The 19,347-nt window shown below is 42.1% G+C and overlaps 1 pseudogene; it reads right to left on the reverse strand.

The window, feature by feature from the left end:
* Positions 1 to 320: 320 nt before the first annotated feature.
* Positions 321 to 412, reverse strand: LOC116635338 (annotated as a pseudogene).
* Positions 413 to 19,347: the final 18,935 nt, after the last annotated feature.

The raw sequence follows: 19,347 nt of genomic DNA on the forward strand, positions 1-19,347 counted from the left end.
CCACACAATCCCTCACGCAATCATTTGCCCCTTAGACTCAGCTGGAAAACCAGACATGCGGTATATGGCTGCCCACCCTCAGCTGTGGGCCTAAGTTTTCAAGCACAAGGAAGTTTTAGTAAGAGACTTGGTATTCCTAACATCAGCACTTGTATGTACCATTTCCACTGCTCATTCTTAAAAAAAAAATTGGCTCAAAAAAACCCCAAGAAACCATAAAGCAGCAAAATTTGTCTTTAAAGCCATCCCCCAAGTCAAATATCCTCTTAAAGGTGCCTGCAGAACCCACATCCTCTATGGTTCTGTGTAGCAGGCAAGACTCCAGCACAACTTCTCTGCCTGGGTGCTATTCTCCATGGAATGAATGAATGAATGAATGAACTATAGAAATGATCCCTGAAAGTATAGTCTTTGAATGAATGAATGAATGAATGAATGAAAGAAACCTTCTGATGTGATAACAATACCACATGGATTAATGCAGCGGTTCCCCACCAGTAGGCTATGAGGCTTCTGGGTGTGAAGAGGACACACAGAGTTTTTGCAGGGAGATCCTCAAATACCTTACTGTCCATGGACTCAATCTCTTCTGTGTATCCCACAGGGTTATAGCACTGCTTTTCAAATGTATATATGCATTACTGTGATGAATAATATTTCATTAAAACATTATGTAAGCATTAGATTAGTACACACAACTACTATCATGCAAGAATTAAACCCCTAGCTTAATGCTACTCATCAAGAATTTTGAGAAACACTCCCACAGTTAGTGATTCTCCTAGTAGAGTTTCAGACACAGAAGCAGTCCAGAGAATGGATACTTGGAGGCCTACAGACCACTTGGTCACCTTCAAATCACACTGAGATAGAGCTCACCTCACGGGTAGTGAGGCTGTACTGAGAAACAAAAACCTAGAGCCTTGAACTGGAGATGCTGAGCCCAGGAAGCACAGCATGCATCACTCCCTTCACTCTCCGTATGTGGAAAAGAGGGTCAGCTCCCACACACATCAAGCACCCAGACTGTGGCAGTCATAACCAGGGTAGCAAGGAGAGGAAGTGGGAAGAGTGAAGGAACGAGCAGTGGAAACATCTGTAGGTAAGTTACTGACTCTCCTGTTTCAGCCAAGGCTATCTGATTATGAGCTACAGAAATTGACTCTGGACAACTCAGGTGAGAAAGTATGTACTAGACCTAAAGCTGAAGAACCAGGCCTGAGGAAGGACAGAAGAGGGATGATGGCAGCAGATACTTTAGGAGAGCTCCAACCACTTTCCATCGATGTGGTGCTTCACCAAGATTGAGATTCTTTGGGAAAAGCACAGAATTAGCTACAAGAGAGTAGGATACCATGAGTGGGATCCTCCCCCCAAACCCCCACCAAGACTGGGGAAGGCACGTCCCTCAAAGAAAACCAGGGTGTTGGCACCAGAAAAAGGGGGAAAGATGCTGAGCATGGAGGGAACCACATAGCTCTTCTCTTCCTAAGACTCCATCTCTCCATCTGTAAAATGAGAACAACTATAAGCTACATTGTGGAAATTTACAAGATAGCACAGAGCATAGTGTGGCACATGAGAAATGCCTAATATGTAAGTCTCCAAGCTTTCCTCCAGAGAATGAAAATCCTATTGTCGGCTCTGTAAAGAATGCATCCCCAGCATAGACCGGAGAACTTGCATGTCTAGCCAGGCCATTTTACAGGTCCCCCGAACGCCACCCTAGAGCAAGCAGTGGGTCTCTGCATGTTTGATCCATCACGTCCTGCTAGGGGAATAAAAAATAAACCAATTTTTGCATGAGTCCTTTCTGATAGGCAGGCTGGGGCTCTGGAGGAAGTCAACCCCATGGCCAATTCATCTGAAGTCGGAGGCTGTAATAGAGCTATTATTTGTTTCCGATATTAAAGATCTCCCTCCGGCCCCGGTTGTTCTTTATGATGCATGGCCGACTGCCCACTGAGGGAGCTATTGCAGCCTGAACAATTTTATTCTAAAATAATACCATTTTGTTTTTATTTCCCACTGATACACACATATATATCTCTTCCCTTAAAAAAAAGTGATGATAGGTCAAAGTTACATTTTGCCCACACATTTTTCAAATTTGGGGATCGTTTGTTCCAGTCTGGATGTGGGCATGTCCCAGGCACTGCCTGATGGATAGCCTTGGTTTTTTTCTCCCATTCTTTCTTGGCTCTACTTTTTGCCAGTTTGAACATTTTTGCTTAGTTGCAACATCTTCTTTCCATTAAACCAGACATTTCTGTTGCTTCACACTTTCAGTGTTTTTTCCTTTGTCAAAAGTATGAAATTTGACAGATCATTTACTGATAATGAGTTACTGAAAGATGAGGCCATTGCAAGTTATGAGTTTCAAAATCCAGCTCTGGTGGATTTATTTTGAAATAATGAACTACCAGACCCTTTCATCTTTCATGGGTTACTTTTTTTAATGTTAAAAATAAAGTGATAATGCTGGACTCAGCCTGTTAGGGATTTTGGTTTTCATCCTAAGAACAATGAAAAGACACCAAATGATATTTGACAGAGGATTAATGACCAGATTTGTGTTTTTAGCATATTTCTCTAGCTATTGAAAATGACTTGGAGAATGGGGCTCAGGGGTGAGAATGGAGGCAATGAAAATAGATACAAGGTTGTGTTAATCTGGGCAGGAGACCATGGCGACCTGGACCAACGCGGCGGCAAAAGAGTTGGAAGGAAGTAGATAACTCGAGGGAGCTGACTAAACAAGATGATCAGCACAGAAAAAGCTGCAACAAAAATTAAGGAGCTGGGGCACGTGGGTGGCTCAGTCAGTGAAGCGTCAGACTTAGTTTCTGCTCAGGTCATGATCTCAGGGTCGTGAGAACGAGCCCCGTGTCAGGCTCTGTGCCCAGCAGGGAGCCTGCTTGAGATTCTCTCCCTCTCTCTCCCTCTGTCCCTCCCCCCCACCACTTGCACACTCTCTCTCTAAGCTAAGCTAAATAATTCCACACACAAAAAGACAGAACTGCATTCCTAATTAGAATCCCTTCTTCAGAGCAAATATTATAGCTAAAATATACCCATTGGTGTTGCATCCTTTCCTTTGGATTTACTTCCAGAGTCAAGAAAGTCAACATCCATAAACCTAAAGGCTTAATGATTTTAGATGATAAAGTTCATTAAAAATAGACATGTTGAATAACTAGGCTCTTGAAAGTTTTGGGAAAAACCCATTCTTTCCCTTCTCTACCACAGACACCCTTGAAATTGAACAGTAAGCATATTTAGGAAAGAAACAATCCCTTTATATTTTTTTTCTCCCAAGATGGATGGTATTCTTATTCAGAGTTATACATGTCAGAATAAAGAATGCCCATGAGGTTGGACTGTATGATGTTTTGGTAAAGTGAGATAAACATTCTCAGAAGCATGATTGTGGTTTAAAAAAAAAAGAAAAAAAATCATTTTCCATAGAGGAGTTCTCCTCTGGGAACAGAAACTTCATAATTTCTCTAGCCACACACAGATGAAAAATATGAAAAAGGCATAATATATCAATTATGGACACGGCTACATCTTAAAAGAACACAGATTTTTTCCAAATATATCTTAAGTCTTCAACTCAGGAATTCTAGATGGAGACAGGAATGAATTTTCTTGCTTCTAAAAGCACTCTGATCTCCTTCTTGTTAAACAGTTTGCACCAATAACACTATAGATTAGCTCAAGAAAGTATGGATGAAAAACTGTTCAGAAGAAGGCATCATATTAAACTATCTGCTTACAAATAACGAAAACTGATTCCTGCTCTCTTAGACAAAGAGGGGAGTAACTGGAAGGATATCTGGGACTTAGTGACCTGATGGTAGGCTATGGTCCCAGAACCAGGGAGATTCTGAAAAGGACCTTATCCCAGGAACTACCTGGTGCCACCCCCTCTTAGCCTGAGATGCACCATGGTTTCCAGGTCTCAGAGCTGGAAGCTGAGCCCGAGCAGCAGAGTCTTATCCCCTGACTGTGTTCCTACATCCCAGGGTCCCACATGATGGAAAATCCAAGAAGGGATAAGCACAAAGGGGAGGAGATGCCAGACAGCCTTTGAATGCCTAATGTCCACTCCAGGCACTCCTCTCTATTCCAGGGCCACTTCCTAAACTCTTTGTTACTGGGTTCCTTGGATTTGGTTAACTTATCCAAAACAGTTATTAATTCAGATCCTAGAAATCTGATATGATGAGAACTCATACAGGGGGTAGAATGGAGTTTAACAGTGGCATTGGCTTTGACAAAGACAAAAAAGCTTTTTTTTTAAGATTTATTTATTTATTTGAGAGAGAGAGCGTGCATGGGGTACACAGAGGAAGAGGGAGAGAGAGAGGATCTCTAGCAGACCCCCCTGCTGGGTGCAGAACCTGGAGCGGGACTGGATCCCAGGACCTTGAGATCATGACCTGAGCTGAAATCAAGAGTCTGATGCTGAGCCACCCAGGTGCCCTGACAAAAAAAAGGTCTCTAATAAATGAAAGGAAGATTGTTTAACTGCTTAAGAGAGAATTAAATGCTTTGGAACCTGATGAATTTATTGGTAATCAAACCACTTAAGTAGGTAAGCTCCTGGGGCTGGAATTTGACTTTCAAGGGGATTCTTTATTTAGTAAAACTTAGCCACTAAATTGCACTGGGTAAATGTGTTTCTGAACTGCTTTTGAACAAATAAAGTTTGATTTTTTAATAAAAGGAGAAACCTGCGGTGCCTGGGTGGCTTAGTCAGTTAAGTATCTGCCTTCAGCTCAGGTCATGATCCCAGGGTCCTGGGATCGAGCCCCACGTTGTGCTCCTTGCTCAGGAGGGAGCCTGCTTCTCCCTCTCCCCCCTGCTTGTGCTCTCTCTTGTTCTCTCAAATAAATAAATAAAATCTTGAAAGAAAGAAGAAAGAAAGAAAGAAAGAAAGAAAGAAAGAAAGAAAGAAAGAAAGAAAGAAAGAAAGAAAGAAAAAGAAAGAAAAGAAAGAAACTTGATTATTCAGACTCTGCACTACTTCAGGCTTTCGTTCCTACCAACAAGCCCCTTTTGAGATGGTCCCTGACAGCATTAATATTTTCATAAATGTTTCAATAATGAAGACTACATATATATATATAATACTTCCCAAAATATTTTCATGATTATTACCTTATCCACTCTCTACCACCATAACGTATACCAGGTAGATAAATTATTTTCATTTTATAGACAAGGAAACTGACACTCAAATAACTTACCACAGGTCAAATAACTAGTAGGTGACCAGTGTTTACCATTATATTCCATGGCCCCTGGTTGTTATGTTTTTATTTTTTCAGAACCCACCTCTTACTTGATTACTGTTCCAAAGGCAAACCCCAAATCTGAAATAAAGGAGAAGATCAATGCCAAGCCTATTCATCAACAAATGTTTACTGAGGGCTGCTGTATTGGCAAGGAAAAGGCCAAGCTGCTGTAACAAAGAGACCCCAAGTGCAGTAGCTCAAAAAGAACAGCAGTTTGTTTCTCTCCCACATAACCTACCAGGGCGCTGATATTTCAGGATAGCTCATCCAGGGACCCAAGTTCATTTTAGCCTGCCCATCTTCTAGGACTGATTCCCAAATTTTCTTGGTTCACAGCTCCCTTAGCATCTCGGTAATTTTTCACAGAACCTATGGGTCAAAAGAAATGCCTAGAAAATGTGTTTATTAATTAATCAGGTCCAAATAATTTAATAGTTAGGTCTTGACAACCTAGTAACTATTTTTTATTTAAAAATTTTTTCATTGAATTATAATCAACATACAATATTATATTAGTTTCAGGCATACAATATAATGATTCAACAATTCTATATATCACTCACGCAAGGATGTGGAGGAAAGGACCCTTGTGCCCTGCTGGTGGGAATGTATGCTGGTGTGGCTACTGTGGAAAACAGTATGGAGTTTCCTCAAAAAACTAAACAACAGAATTACCATATGATCCAGTAATTCCACTACTGCGTATTTACCCAAAGGAAGTGAAAACACTGATTTGAAAAGATATATGTACACCGATGTTTATTGCAGCATTGTTTGTAACAGCCAAGAGATGGAATATGGAAGCAACTCAAGGGTCCATCCACAGATGAATGGATAAAGAAGATGTGATAGACACACACACACACACACACACACTCATCATGGTGAGCACTAATGTATAGAACAGAATCATTAGGGGCGTCTGGGTGGCTCACTCGTTAAGCGTTTGCCTTCAGCTAAGGTCATGATCCCAGGGTCCTGGGATCAGGTCTTGCATCGGGATCCCTGCTCAGCGGGGAGCCTGCTTCTCCCTCTGCCTGCCGCTCCCCCTGCTTGTGCTCTCTCTTTCTGACAAATAAATAAAATCTTTTAAAAAGAAAAAAAAGAACAGAATCATTATATTGTATGCATGAAACTAATGTAACATTGTATGTTAGTGGTACTTGAATTTTAAAAAAGTACACTCATTCTGATGAACCTAGTAATTATTTAAAAAATAATACATATAGATTGCAATAAGAGACGGTGTTTTTACTTTGTTTTTAAATAACCACAGTTTCTTAATAATGGGATGTGTGTGCCTGCTGAGCACTGCACAACTTCTCAAACCTTGGACTCAGATTGGATACCACTATTGCCATTTCTTACTTTACACTCATTTATGCATACAACGTGCTTTTTTAACAACCAACTGAAACCCAGCTTTACAAAGACATGATGTCATGATCTAATGTTGAAACTGTAAGCTACCTTGAGCTAGTAGTTTTATTCAGTATCTGACAGAAGTTAAGGGTTTCCTTCAAAAATCTAAGCTGTCCTGTAGTGTTCTTCTGTGTTTACTGAGGCTCCTCAGGATGCCTCGGCACACAATTTGAGGACCACTATCAACTATAGTGTTATCCTTGTCATTGTGTACCCCTAGATATGGCTTCTTCTGGAGGAGCAACACCTTTTGACCTCTCTGGTAATCACTTCCTCCGTTCTTCCCAGACACCTATCATTACATATTACCCAGAGTCATGCAGGAGGAATGAGGGCTAATGAGTTTACCAGCAACTTCCTTGTGACCATGCCTCAGCCAGTGGGAAACCAAGCTTCCCCACCCCTGCTTGCCTTACCCCAGTGAGAAGCCCGAAGCAAAAACTCAACCCACTTAAAGAGTAAAGGTGATGATTTGTAGGTTCCTCCATTCCTGTGTTCCTGTGACGTAGACGAGATGCTACACTGGATTGAACTGTAAAGAAGGAACGAGACTTCCCTGCTTCCGTGCAGGCTCGCTCCAGACACTGGGCCTGCGTGAGTCTGAAAGGGTAGGCTGTGGAGGACAATCCACAGTAATGGCAGCCGACTGTCTTGGAGCCCACCGGCTCTGATCTGAACCACTGGGCGGCTCAAGAATTGATTGGTGTATGGCAATGCTGTGTGGAGAGCACAACATGCAGCTTCCAGGCAGGGGGGTGAGAAGTACAAGTGTCTTTGTTTGACTGCACTGAATTTGATTTCCATTTCAAACCTCTGTTCTGCTGGATGATAGAAACGAAATTGCAGGCAGCTCTGGGTTTCGCTGAGCCATGTGAAATTGCTGCCATTTGATCGTTTCTAAACAACAAAATGGCAAATGTGTATGGTTCAAAGTGTAACTTGGCTCCATTGCTCCCAGGTTTGTGTCTACATTCTAGGGGGCCTATGTGGGGTGATGGAGTAGGGGCTCACCTGGCCCCCCGATCACTGCCCACTCTTCATGCCCCTGAACCATCCTTGCTGTCCTGTGCTTTCCGGGACTGGTCCATGAAGATCTCTTCTCTGTCCTGGCCCCATTTCCAAGGCCCCTCTGAGGCTGCATCCCTCTCAGAGATTCCCACCCGCCCCCTCGGGTGCATGTGAAATGTGTGTGGTGGGAGCTAGGCATAGTCCTCTTTCTCAGTGAGACTTAGTAACATCCAAATTCTCCTATTCCCTAAGCCACGCCTCTCTTCCCCACTCTTTGGAGTGATAAGAACCAGCTCTTGCAATCTCATTTATTCTTCCAAATCTATTGTTTCTGGCATAAACTTAGGGCCTTAATTCCTTAGAGCTCAGGTTTTTAAGCTCCTGCATCTCTAACGCTTTGGTGTGGGAAATGGAAAACATTTGCTTCCACTTTTAAGCCTTCACGTCCCTCCTCTGAGACAGCGGATGCCTCCAGTGTTGTTTGATTGGGAGAAAGCCTGGGGTAAAAATAATGACAAATATGAGTATCAACATATCAGTCTGATGTGGAGTGGGGTACCTGGCCCTTCCTCGTGCCCTGCGTCTTACCCAGATGTTCAGAAAGACACAGAGCAGGGAGTCAGGAGACTGTGTGAGTCCTGACTTCACATTTCCAAGCTGTGCGACCCTGGGTAAATCACTGAACCTCTCTCTGAACGTCAGTGTCCTCAGGCCCTCAGAGTTAGAAAACGTATCGCCAAAAGGCCCAAAGCGCATACTGTGGTGGTCAAAGCCATTCAGGCAGAGAGAAAAAAATCCTCCCGCTGCGAAGTGTAACCGCCTCTGGTTGCATTAGGTGTAGCGAGACTGAACGTTTTCTTAAAAACCTCGAGATACTATATTTGAAGCAATCTGTGTATGCTTTACTCCCTCTCACTTACCCCCACTGGCCAACCCAAATGAAAAAAGATACAAAGCACACTTCTCTGTTTAGACACAACCCATGGTGAAACGCCCATTTTCCCACTCAGCTGTATTCCTGTTTATTCCTGTTAACACATGGTCTCTAAAATTGGCAATGACTTTCTCTTTGTTATATTTACCTTCCTTTCGGGGGCCAGCCCAGACTCCTGGGTGGATTCATTTCCCATTGAATTACCAGAATAGGGCAGAATCTGATAGGAAGAAATGCGTGGAAGAAAGCTCTGTTCCCAGGCCCTTACACAAGGGGATCTGTCCTCCCATCTACGCCAGAGCCTGGGGACCGTGGGGGGACTGAAACGGGACATCCTGTCCCCTCCACCAGCATTCTTGCCCCACCAAGCAGCAGGATTGTCCTTTGTGCTCTCACACAATTCGTGCTAGGTGACAGAGCCAGTGAGGCAGGACCGAAAAGACCCCATGACAGAAATACCCCGTGCTCCCATGCCGAAGTCAAAGGCCTGAGAGCACCCTGGTTTAGGGTGCCTCTGTCTGTGGTCCTTTTAAAGAGGAAATACTCCGGGAATCTGCTGCAACGCCAAGCAAGTTTTAACCATAGGCTTTCCAAATTTCACTTCTGAGGAGACAGGGCAGCTCAGATCTACACAAGCCAAGAAAGGGTACAAAAGGGACCCTGAAGACACACAGCTTTGCCAAGGACCAGCTTTCAGGACAGGAGAAAAGGGAAGGTCCAGAGTAACCATTTTTCTGTGCTTAGCAGTGTGGTTTCCCTGACACCATCTTCCCCACAGAGTGATGGGCCCGGCCTCACGCCTGCCCCTTGACCTGAGTGTGGAGATATCTGACTCAGAAGTTCTAAGACCTTCCATCTTCTATATGTATGACCCTGAATAAATCCCTTAACCTCTATCTGAATCTCAGTTTCCTAATCTATAAAACGAAAGTAGTAAACCCAACCACCTGACAGGGTTGTTTTGAAGCTTAATGAGAAAAAATGTGTCTGAGGGTTTTACGATTTATAAAGCACCATATGAATATAGTTTTTCCTGACTTACCCTAGAATCTTTTGGAAGAGAGCTTAAATAAATTCTTTACCTTCAACCTCTACTAGTTCTGGAATCTTGGACAAAAGGTGATCTACCCTCTGCTTGAATCCTTCCTATGATGGGAAATTCGCTACCCTTCTTTGATGAGAAATTAAAACTACCACAAGACTTTATGACTTGAGTTTGCTCTTTTTAAATCACAGCCACCTCACATAAGCTCCAGAATAAATGGGAAGGTGAGCTTTACTCGTCTAGTCACTGCAGAAAGATCATCATGTAGATTTGGGTGACCAGATGTTTACAGACATTTATTTCAAATTCTGAAGTGATTGTATCCATCTTCCTTTTTTGAAGGTTAAGTGAGTTTGTTTTGTTTTCATTATCAGAATTACATTAAAACTGGCTTAGGGGCAGTGTTCAGAAAAATGAAAGGAAAGGCAAATTCACAGATGGTCAAGGCAGTATATCCATTATATGAACATAGAGTAAAATAAATTGTCCTAGGACTACTTCACTTTGGCTATTCGGAGAGGTCTCCTGTGACTGGTATAAATGTGGAAGAAAGCTTTGTTCATTTCTTTTTAGCTTGAAGAGTTCAATGAAACGTAAACATATCAGAGAGATTCCTAACTTAAATCTCTGCCATGAGATGCTACTGAGGACACCAATATGTGGCCCCCAAAGCCAAGAACTTTGTTTAGTTTTAGTTGCAACACAATGATAAATCAGTTTTGCTTTTGGATTTAAGATTTGGTAAACATGTGAAATTAACTCCTACTTTGGGGAATTTTTGCAGACGGGAGCTAGGATTTTATGAGTGTTAAGGCTTATAGTTTAAATCTGCAATTTGTATGAAGAGCCTAAAGAGACTCCCTGTCATCTGTAGAGGGAAATGTAAGGAAGAAGTTGGCGAACAGGGTTTTTGCAAATAGCTGTGCCACAGAAGTTCAAATTCTCATGCATGCATTCCATCAGTGACCTAAAAGGAATCAGAGACAGGCCTTAGAAGAAATCAAGGGTGAGAAATCATCAGCCCACAGGGATGTCACTGACCTTCAGCCTCAGAAAGGTAAAGGACAGTCATCGCCAAAAATGTTAGTCATCAACCCAATAGTGATCACCTCCTCCTTCTTTGTTAACAGAAAACTAAATCTGTTCAGAAATGCAGCAAACAGTTCTGGAGGCTAGGTCCCACTGAATTCTCAGGGTGCAAATCTTGATCAGTCTGGGTCCCAAATTGTACCTCTTTCCCTTGTTAGTGATTGCTTTAAGATGAGGCATGTGACCCATTTCTGGCCACCGAGAAGTCTGCCAGAAAGACTTCTAGGAAGTTTTCCTCACTCTTAGAAAAGGAGAAACCAGGGGCACCTGGGTGGCTCAGTCATTAAGCATCTGCCTTCCGCTCAGGTCATGATCCCAGAGTCCTGGGATCGAGCCCCACATTGGGCTCCCTGCTCCGCGGGAAGCCTGCTTCTCTCTGTCTCACTCCCCCTGCTTGTGTTCCCTCTCTCGCTGTTCCTCTTTCTGTCAAATAAATAAATAAAATCTTGAAGAAAATAAAAAGGAGAAACCAAAGAGACTTTCTGCTTCTGGCATTTGGATGCTGCCGGGAAAGGCTGTGATGCTTGGAGCTCTTGTAGCCATCTTATGACCATGAGGGGACAAACCTGAGGCAAAGGCAACATGCTTAGGATAGTTTTTTTCGTGTGAGAAAGATGGAGAAATCCTGAGTCCTGCACTCTGTTTTGCTGCTGAACCAATCAATGCTGATACTGCCTCCCTAGACTTATTATCATGTGAGAAAATAAGTCCTTTTCTTATTTACTGAGTCATTTAGAGATGAGACCATAGAGTCAGACTTCTTAGGTTCCAATCTTAACTTTACGGAAACTTTACTGAAGTATTTCATATCATCAAAGGAAAGATTGTTAGCATGTGTGGTGGTCAGGATCCAGTGAGCTAAGGCAGAAGTCTCACCTTCTTGGATAGGATAGGATCTGCTGCAATACAAGTTAGGCCGAATCTCAATGGCTATCACAGCAAAATAGCATTTCTCACTCTTGTTATACGTGCAGTGCAGATCAGTGAAGGGGGTTTGGCTTCCTACAGTCTAACTGCCATCTTGGAGGAGCACCATTTGGAGCACGTGGCCTCCAGGATTTCAAGGCAGGGGAAGAGAAGATGAAAGAGCCACACTGGTTTGTCGTAAGTGCCTCGCACCCATCCCTTCCAATCACATTCCCATTTACCAGAACTCACCCACACGGCTCAGCTCAGCCATAGGGAGGGCCGGGAAGTGTGTGTGGCTATTCAGGAAGCACTAGTTGTTACTGCCATAGACACTAACCTGATTATAGGGATCGGGGAAAAGACAGAACAAAGAGTTGAAGTTGAAAGGCTTTCTGCCAATCCTCACATTTATCAAAAAATTCCAACATCCAAAATACCCCCACCTGCCATTATGATATTTTATTTTATAGGCAAATCTTCACGTTCTCATTTGATAATCTTAGTACCTCTTATACGGAACAAATGAGCGGATATTTAAGCAGCATATCAGAACTGTATCTGCTGTCGTTCTCTTTTTAACAACGTAGCTTGAATAACGGATGGCAAGGGCTAGCACCAGAGAGACTGGTTCCAAATTCCTTGCTAGTACAAGATACAAAAGAACAAATGTATTTTGATTTAAGAATAGATTCACCATAATAATATGCTGATGGTTAAGACAGATCCGGCCAATCTGAATGAAGCTCCTCACACGTTCTTAGACTTTGCAAAAACAAGGCAGCAGGTAAGGAGGGGGAGGCCTTCCTCCCACTCGGCCCTCCGGGCAGAGCTGAGGCCGGGACAATGGGGCTGCCCGAGTAGCCATCCCTGCTGCGCCCAGCCAATCTGCCTGAACTTGAAATGGAAGTGTTAACTTCATGGAGTGCAAGTCCAACCACCCTCTGCCTTTTTCCTCACTGAGGCTTTCAGCAATGCTTGCTGGGGAAGAAAAGGTGCTTGTTTTATTCCTAATTGTACAGAGCAGCTGATCAGTGTCTGCATGACTTCTTGAACAATGACTGTATTTCAGACCTTCTTACTGCTTGCTTACTTCATTTAAAATTTAACAGATGTCAATTGTGACACAAACACTTTCTCCCTAGGTGATGGATTAAGGCAAATTTCATTTTATGCCTGGCACAAAATCCACACTATATTGTGTGTGTGTTGAAAGACCATTATTTTAAAAGAAAGAAGAAAAAGAAAGGATAAACCGTTCTAACTTAAAATCCTGTAATAAGGGAAGAAAACCAATTTCCACAAAGGCATTGTTCTGGAAAGCTTTGTTGGCTTAGGGCGCCACCTAATGGGCACGTGGCAGCTTACACAAGGGCTGGCTCAAGCTGCACACGCTGCTTTATGGTGAACACAAAGGCAAAGTGTGGAGCTGCGAATGCAATTTACGTGGATTTCCATGCCCAGTGAGATGTTGTCTTCAAGTTCTAGGTCTGCTTCTGATTAGTTACGAAACCTTGTGCAGGCCCCTCAGTCTCTCTGGATTCCAGGATCCTCACCTAAGTGGAGGTTCTCGAAGCCTTCTTTGTGGGATTGTCGAGAGGACTCAGGGAGGGTCTATTTGAAATCGGGATGTAATCCAAGGCTCAGGGACTCAGGGGACTGCCAGTCATCATGTAATAACATCACAAGGCCCTGTGTATTTTGTTTTCCTCCTTTTGGTAGAGATTTAAGTTCAGAAGTATGCTTCTCAACAATAAGGAAAACAACGGTACAAGCATGAAAATAAATGACAGTTGGTAGCTCTTCTCCAGGTTGGAAACATGAAAGGGGACTGTGGGGTCAACTGGAAAACTCTTGTCTGGTCTCAGAGGGTGGCCACCGTCAGCCCAGTTAATAATGGCCAGTTTCCTATTTGCCAAAAAACCAAAAACCAAAAAAACCACTTACCCATGTGTAATCTCTTGCTTTGTAAATGGGCTCAATTTTAAAAACGCTACAGGGGCTCAATAAGCCACACCTGAAAATGGAACTCAGCTTGTAGGTCTCCAGCTTGCAATCTCAGCTGCAGTTCTACAGAAGTGTAAGAAGACAGGGGGACAAGGGGTGAGCCCACTCTGTGTGGGCTGCCAGGACTTGGGGTGGGGGGCACAGCCCTCCCTGCCTGGGGGAGGGGGCAGTGTGACCCTAGTGACAGGTTTGGGAACTGGGTCTGAAATCCCCACTGTACTGGCCCTGAGCTGAAAGATACAGCTGGTGGAGGCCTAAGTAAGCCTCTCCGCTGTTATAAGTTGCCTCTTCCTGCTCTCCCTCCCTTTCTCTCCTGTTTTCTTGGGACAACTCGCCCTGAAGTGCCAGGCTTCCCTGCTGAGCCCCTCCCAAGAACCAGACACTGGCAGCCATGGGGAAGAGCGTCAGACTGGGAGTCAGACCCTGCAGATCATGTTACTTGCAGTGTGACCTGGGGGGGACACCTCTACCCCTCTGAGTCTTCATTTCCTCATTTGTAAAGTGGGGAGACAAACACTTTCCCTGGCTTCTTCTCAGGATGGTGCCTGGGTTATATGGGATGATGTGTGAGGCAGTGCATTGTGAACTTGAAAGTGCTGAGCATTATTTGGTTATTTGAAAACTGGTCCGTCTACCCATGAACAATTCTTTTTTTTTTTTTTTTAAGATTTTATTTATTTGTTTGAGACACAGAGATACAGAGAGAGAGAAAAAGCATGAGCAGGGAGAGAGGCAGAGGGAGAAGCAGGATCCTCGCTGAGCCAGGAGCCCGATGTGGGGCTCGATCCCAGGACTCTGGGATCATGACCTGAGCCGAAGGCAGACGCTTAACCATCTGAGCCACCCAGGTGCCCCCCATGAACAATTCTTAAATGCTGGAAATACAGTGTTAAGAATGGATCATCCATTCATTTAATCAATCATTCATTCAACAAATATTTATTGAGCATCTGCTATGTTTCTGGCACCTCTAAGCAAGGACTAAGACAAACATGGATCTTCCTGTCACAGAATGTACATCCTGGAGGAGGCAGAGAATAAGAGATGAAGGAAGGAGGGAAAGGAAAGAAAGGGAATGAGGGAGGGAGGAAAGAAAAAAAAGCTTGAAATAGGCCATGATGAGATTATTTACACCACTAACACTGACAAACTACAAATCAGGGTCCTTCCTTTCCAAGAGCTGATTGTTCCCATCGACCACTGGAACCAGAGGTCAGATTCCAACAGTGAGGAGCCGCAGGGGGATTGTGAGCACAGCAGAAACATGATTTGTTATCTATTTTATCTATCTGTCAAAGATCAGTCTTCCACCATGTGGAGAGTAGCCAGACACAGTGGCAGCAGGACCAGCCTGGAAGGCCATGGTGTGATCCAGGCTGGAAATGGAGGGGCCCAGATCATCACAGAGATAGATCAGCAAAATGTGGGTGGGTTGGGATAGGTGCTGGAGCAGGGCTCACAGTATTTGTTAATGGTTGGCTGTGCAGGGAAGATGGAGCTGCGGCTGGTGAAGAGCACAGACACCCTCCCTATCTGTGAGGAGCTCACATTCTAGTGTGAGAAACAGACAGGCAGTGAGCGAGGAATTTCACAAGTAAGTATTTAGTTATACTGGCTATCGATGACATCAAACACAGTGAACCTCAGGGGGACCTGACTAATCTGGAAGTGACATGTAAACTTAATCAAGGTGAAGTATGGTACAATTACAAAGCCATGGAAACACTTACAGTATTTCTTCCGCAACCCTGATCTGCACAGGCAAATGCCTGAGTCTCCCAGCATGTCAGTAGTTAGTAATGGACTATATAGCAGGCAGAAATCAGCAACATGTGAGCATTCACCAGCTGACTCCCTGCACACCTTCTGAGTTTTGCCTGTTCATCACTCCTGTGAGTTGCTGGAATAATGAGAGAAAGGGTAAAGATGAAAGTAAAAATGGGAAATCTGAGAGAACAAATCAGGAGTATGGTAAGAGGGTGCCAAAAAAGACACGGTTGCTAGGATGAATGGACTAGCCGGTAACACAGTTTGGGAAAGAGAAAGATTTGGAGGGGAGCAGGTGCCCTAAAGAGGAGAGCCTTGAAGAAGAGATGGATGATCAGTTTCCTTAGGGCTGATGGTAGATTCTATCTTTCAACCCTTCCTGTACTGACTACTTTTGCCATATTAGATACTCCTAATAAAAGCATAGAATATATTTCACCACTGTCACTCCTTATCATTATCCACGTAAAGCTCATCTATAGAGTTTTCAAGAAACTGACATTAACTACAGTACTTTTACATAATCCTTTGCTTTACTGACATCTGAGATACTCTTTTAATCTCATATAGCCTATTTTTCTTACTGGTAAAATTTTTAAAGAAAACAATGAGCTATTTCCCATCTAGGTATCAATGCACATTCTAAATCACATTCCCAAGTTATTTTTAATATCAAAGTACTTGGGTTCCATTGTTCTCATCCAGTTTTTATCCAAGTAAGGTCTATTGATCAACTGTAACATAATCATAAAAATCATTTGGGGAACTTGCTAAAAATACAAATGTTCTTTCCTCTTCTCTTCCTTTCCCTTCACAAATGATTCTGCTAAAATGATTAGCTGGAACAGAGCAAGACAGGCATCTGCATCAGCAGCTGAGAGTACAAGGAGGGCAAGTGTAGGTAGCATAGTAGCCCAGAGCAGATGACAGGGCCCAAGCAGGGGAAGGAGGATGTCCACACAGAAGTGCTGCCTTGGCACGGTGTCAGAGCTTGAGCAGGTTGAGCAGGATGTCCATGCATGGGTTTGGCCTGCAACAAGCTGATAGACCCTGAGCTGGGTAAAGAGGTGCCCATCCAGAGAAGCAGCATGACATGGTTTTAAAGCCCAAGTGGAGTGAGGTGGGCCTCCATGTTGGAGGAATGTGGCCCAGAATGTGGGTTCAGAGCTCAAGCAAGGTGAGATGGTATCCCCACAGAAGGGTGTCCTGGTGTCCTGGTATAGGGTGTCAGAGTCCAAGTGTGGTAGAGGAGGGCATCTATATCAGAAAGTGGGTGATGGTATAGAAAAACCATATGATCATCTCAACAGACAGAAAAAGCATTTGGCAAAAATCTGGTACCTATTACTAATAAAAACTCCTAGAAAACTAAGTATAGGAGGGAATTTCCTCAAACTGATAAAGGACATCTATAAAAAACCTGTACCTGGGCACCTAGGTGGCGCAGTCAGTTAAACAACTGACTGTTGGTTTTGGTTCTATCATGAGATAGAGCCCCACATTGGGTTCCACACTCAGCAGGGAGTCTACTTGAGTTTCTCTCTCCCTCTCCCTCTGCTCCTCCCCCCAGCTCACACGTTCTCTCTCTCTCTCTAAAATAAATAAATCTTAAAAAAAAAAAAAAAAAAAAACCTATACCTGACATCATACTTAATGGTAAAGACTGAATGCTTTCCCCGTATGATCAGGAACAAGATAAGTACTGTATTTGGCATTGCACTGCAGGTCCTAGAGCAGGCAATCAGACAAGAAAAAGAAATAAAAGGCATTCAATGTGGAAAAGAAGTAAAACTACTTTTATACATAGCTGACATGATTGTCTATGTAGAAAACCCAATGGAATCCACAAAAAGTTAGGAGAATAATTGATTTTAGCTGAGGCTGTAGAATAAAAGATCAACATAAATATCAAGTGTATTTCAGTAAGCAAATAATAGTAAACAATTAAAATTTCAATTTTAAAAATATTTAAAATAGCATCAAAAATATGAAATACTTAGAACTAAATCTGACAAAATATGTGAAAAATCTGTACACTATAAACTTATAAGATATTGCTGAGAAAAATTAAAGACCTAAATAAATGGAGAGATATACCTTGTCTGTAGATTAAAAGACTCAGCATTGTTAAGATGGATGTTAATTATCTCCAAATTAATTATACATTCAAGGCAATCTCAATCAAAATCCCAGCAAAAATTTTCTAGAAATTGACAATCTGATTCTAAGATTAATATGGAAATGCAAAGGACCTACACTAGGTAAAACGATTTGGAAAAAGAACTAAGAGGGTTAACACTACCTCATTTCAAGACTTATTACAAAGCTAAAGTAATCAAAATAGTGTGGTACTGATATTAAGTATTGACAAAGAAGATCAACGAAACAGAACAGAGAGCCCAGAAAGAGACCCACATTAGGGACATTGATTTTTTTTTTTCCCTAAGGTGCAAATGCAATCAATAGAGAAGGGATGGTCTTTTCAACAAATGGTGTTAGAATAACTGGATATTCATATACAATAATAATAATAATAAACAAACCATACTTCATGCCATTTATTGAAATGAAGTGAAAATGGGTCATGGACCTAAATGTAAAATCTAAAACTATAAAAATTCTAGAAGAAAACATAAGAGAAAATCTTTATGAATTTGGGTTAGGCAAGGCTTCTTAGATATAACACCAAAAGCATGATTCATACAAGGACAAATTAGTAAGTCGGATTTCATCAAAATTTAAAACTTCCGTTCTTCAGATGACACTATTAAGAAAATGAGAAAACAAGCTAGAGACTGGGAGAAAATATTTGCACAGAATATACCTGATAAGAGACTTGCATCCAGAATAAATAACTCTCAAAATTCAATGACAAAAAAAGAAACAATCCCATAAAACAATGGGCAAAAGATTTAAACAGAACTTTCACAAAGAAAATATATAAATGGCAAATGAAAAGATGTTCAAAATCAGTCATTAAGGAAATGCAAATTAAAATCACTACACATGTATTTAAAAAGCTAAATTAAAAAGACTAACCATACCAAGTGTTGACAAGGATGTAGCAGAATTGAAACTCTCCTACCTGCTGGTGGGAATGCAAAATGGAAAAGAGTTTGGCAGTTACTTGAAGAGTCAAATATACAGCTACCATATGATTCAGCCATTGCACTCCTACGTATTTACCCGCGAAAAATGAAAACATATGTCCATACAAAGACTTATACAGAACTGTTCGTAACAACATCTATTTGTTTGTAAAAGCCCCAAACCGGAAACAAGTCAAAAGTCCACCAACAGGTAAGTAGATAAAGAAATTTCATACAGTGAAATACTATTCAACAATAAAAAGGAACATAGAAAAATATGGATGAATGCCGAAGTAATTATGTAGAATGAAAGAAGCCAGGAAAAAAAGAGTACATACTGTATTATTCCATGAATATAAGCCTCTAGAAAATGTGAACTAATCTATATAACAAAGAATAGATCAACAGTTGCCTGAGGAGAGAATGGAGAGGGAGGGACAGGAGGTAGATTACACAGGTGCACAAGGAAACTTTTTGGGATAATGGATATGTTCACTATGTTGATTATGGTGTGGTTTCACAGGTAAATGCATATATCAAAATTTATCAAACTATACACTAAATATGTGTTTATTTTATGTCAATTATACCTCAAAATACTGTTAAAAAAAGAAGTAAGTTCAGATTAATTCGATCATTGAGAGTCTGATAGAAGGAAAGTTCAGTTAACATTTTGCTTGTAGTTGGAAAATAAATAGAGCCAAATGGGCAAAAATTTGCTTGTTCAACCCAATTAAATGTCAGTGAAAAACTGGAACCAATTCAAATATTTACCAT

The sequence above is a fragment of the Phoca vitulina genome, unplaced genomic scaffold, assembly GCF_004348235.1.
Source record: "Phoca vitulina isolate PV1807 unplaced genomic scaffold, GSC_HSeal_1.0 scaffold10, whole genome shotgun sequence".
In the NCBI taxonomy this organism is placed as follows: Eukaryota; Metazoa; Chordata; class Mammalia; order Carnivora; family Phocidae; genus Phoca; species Phoca vitulina.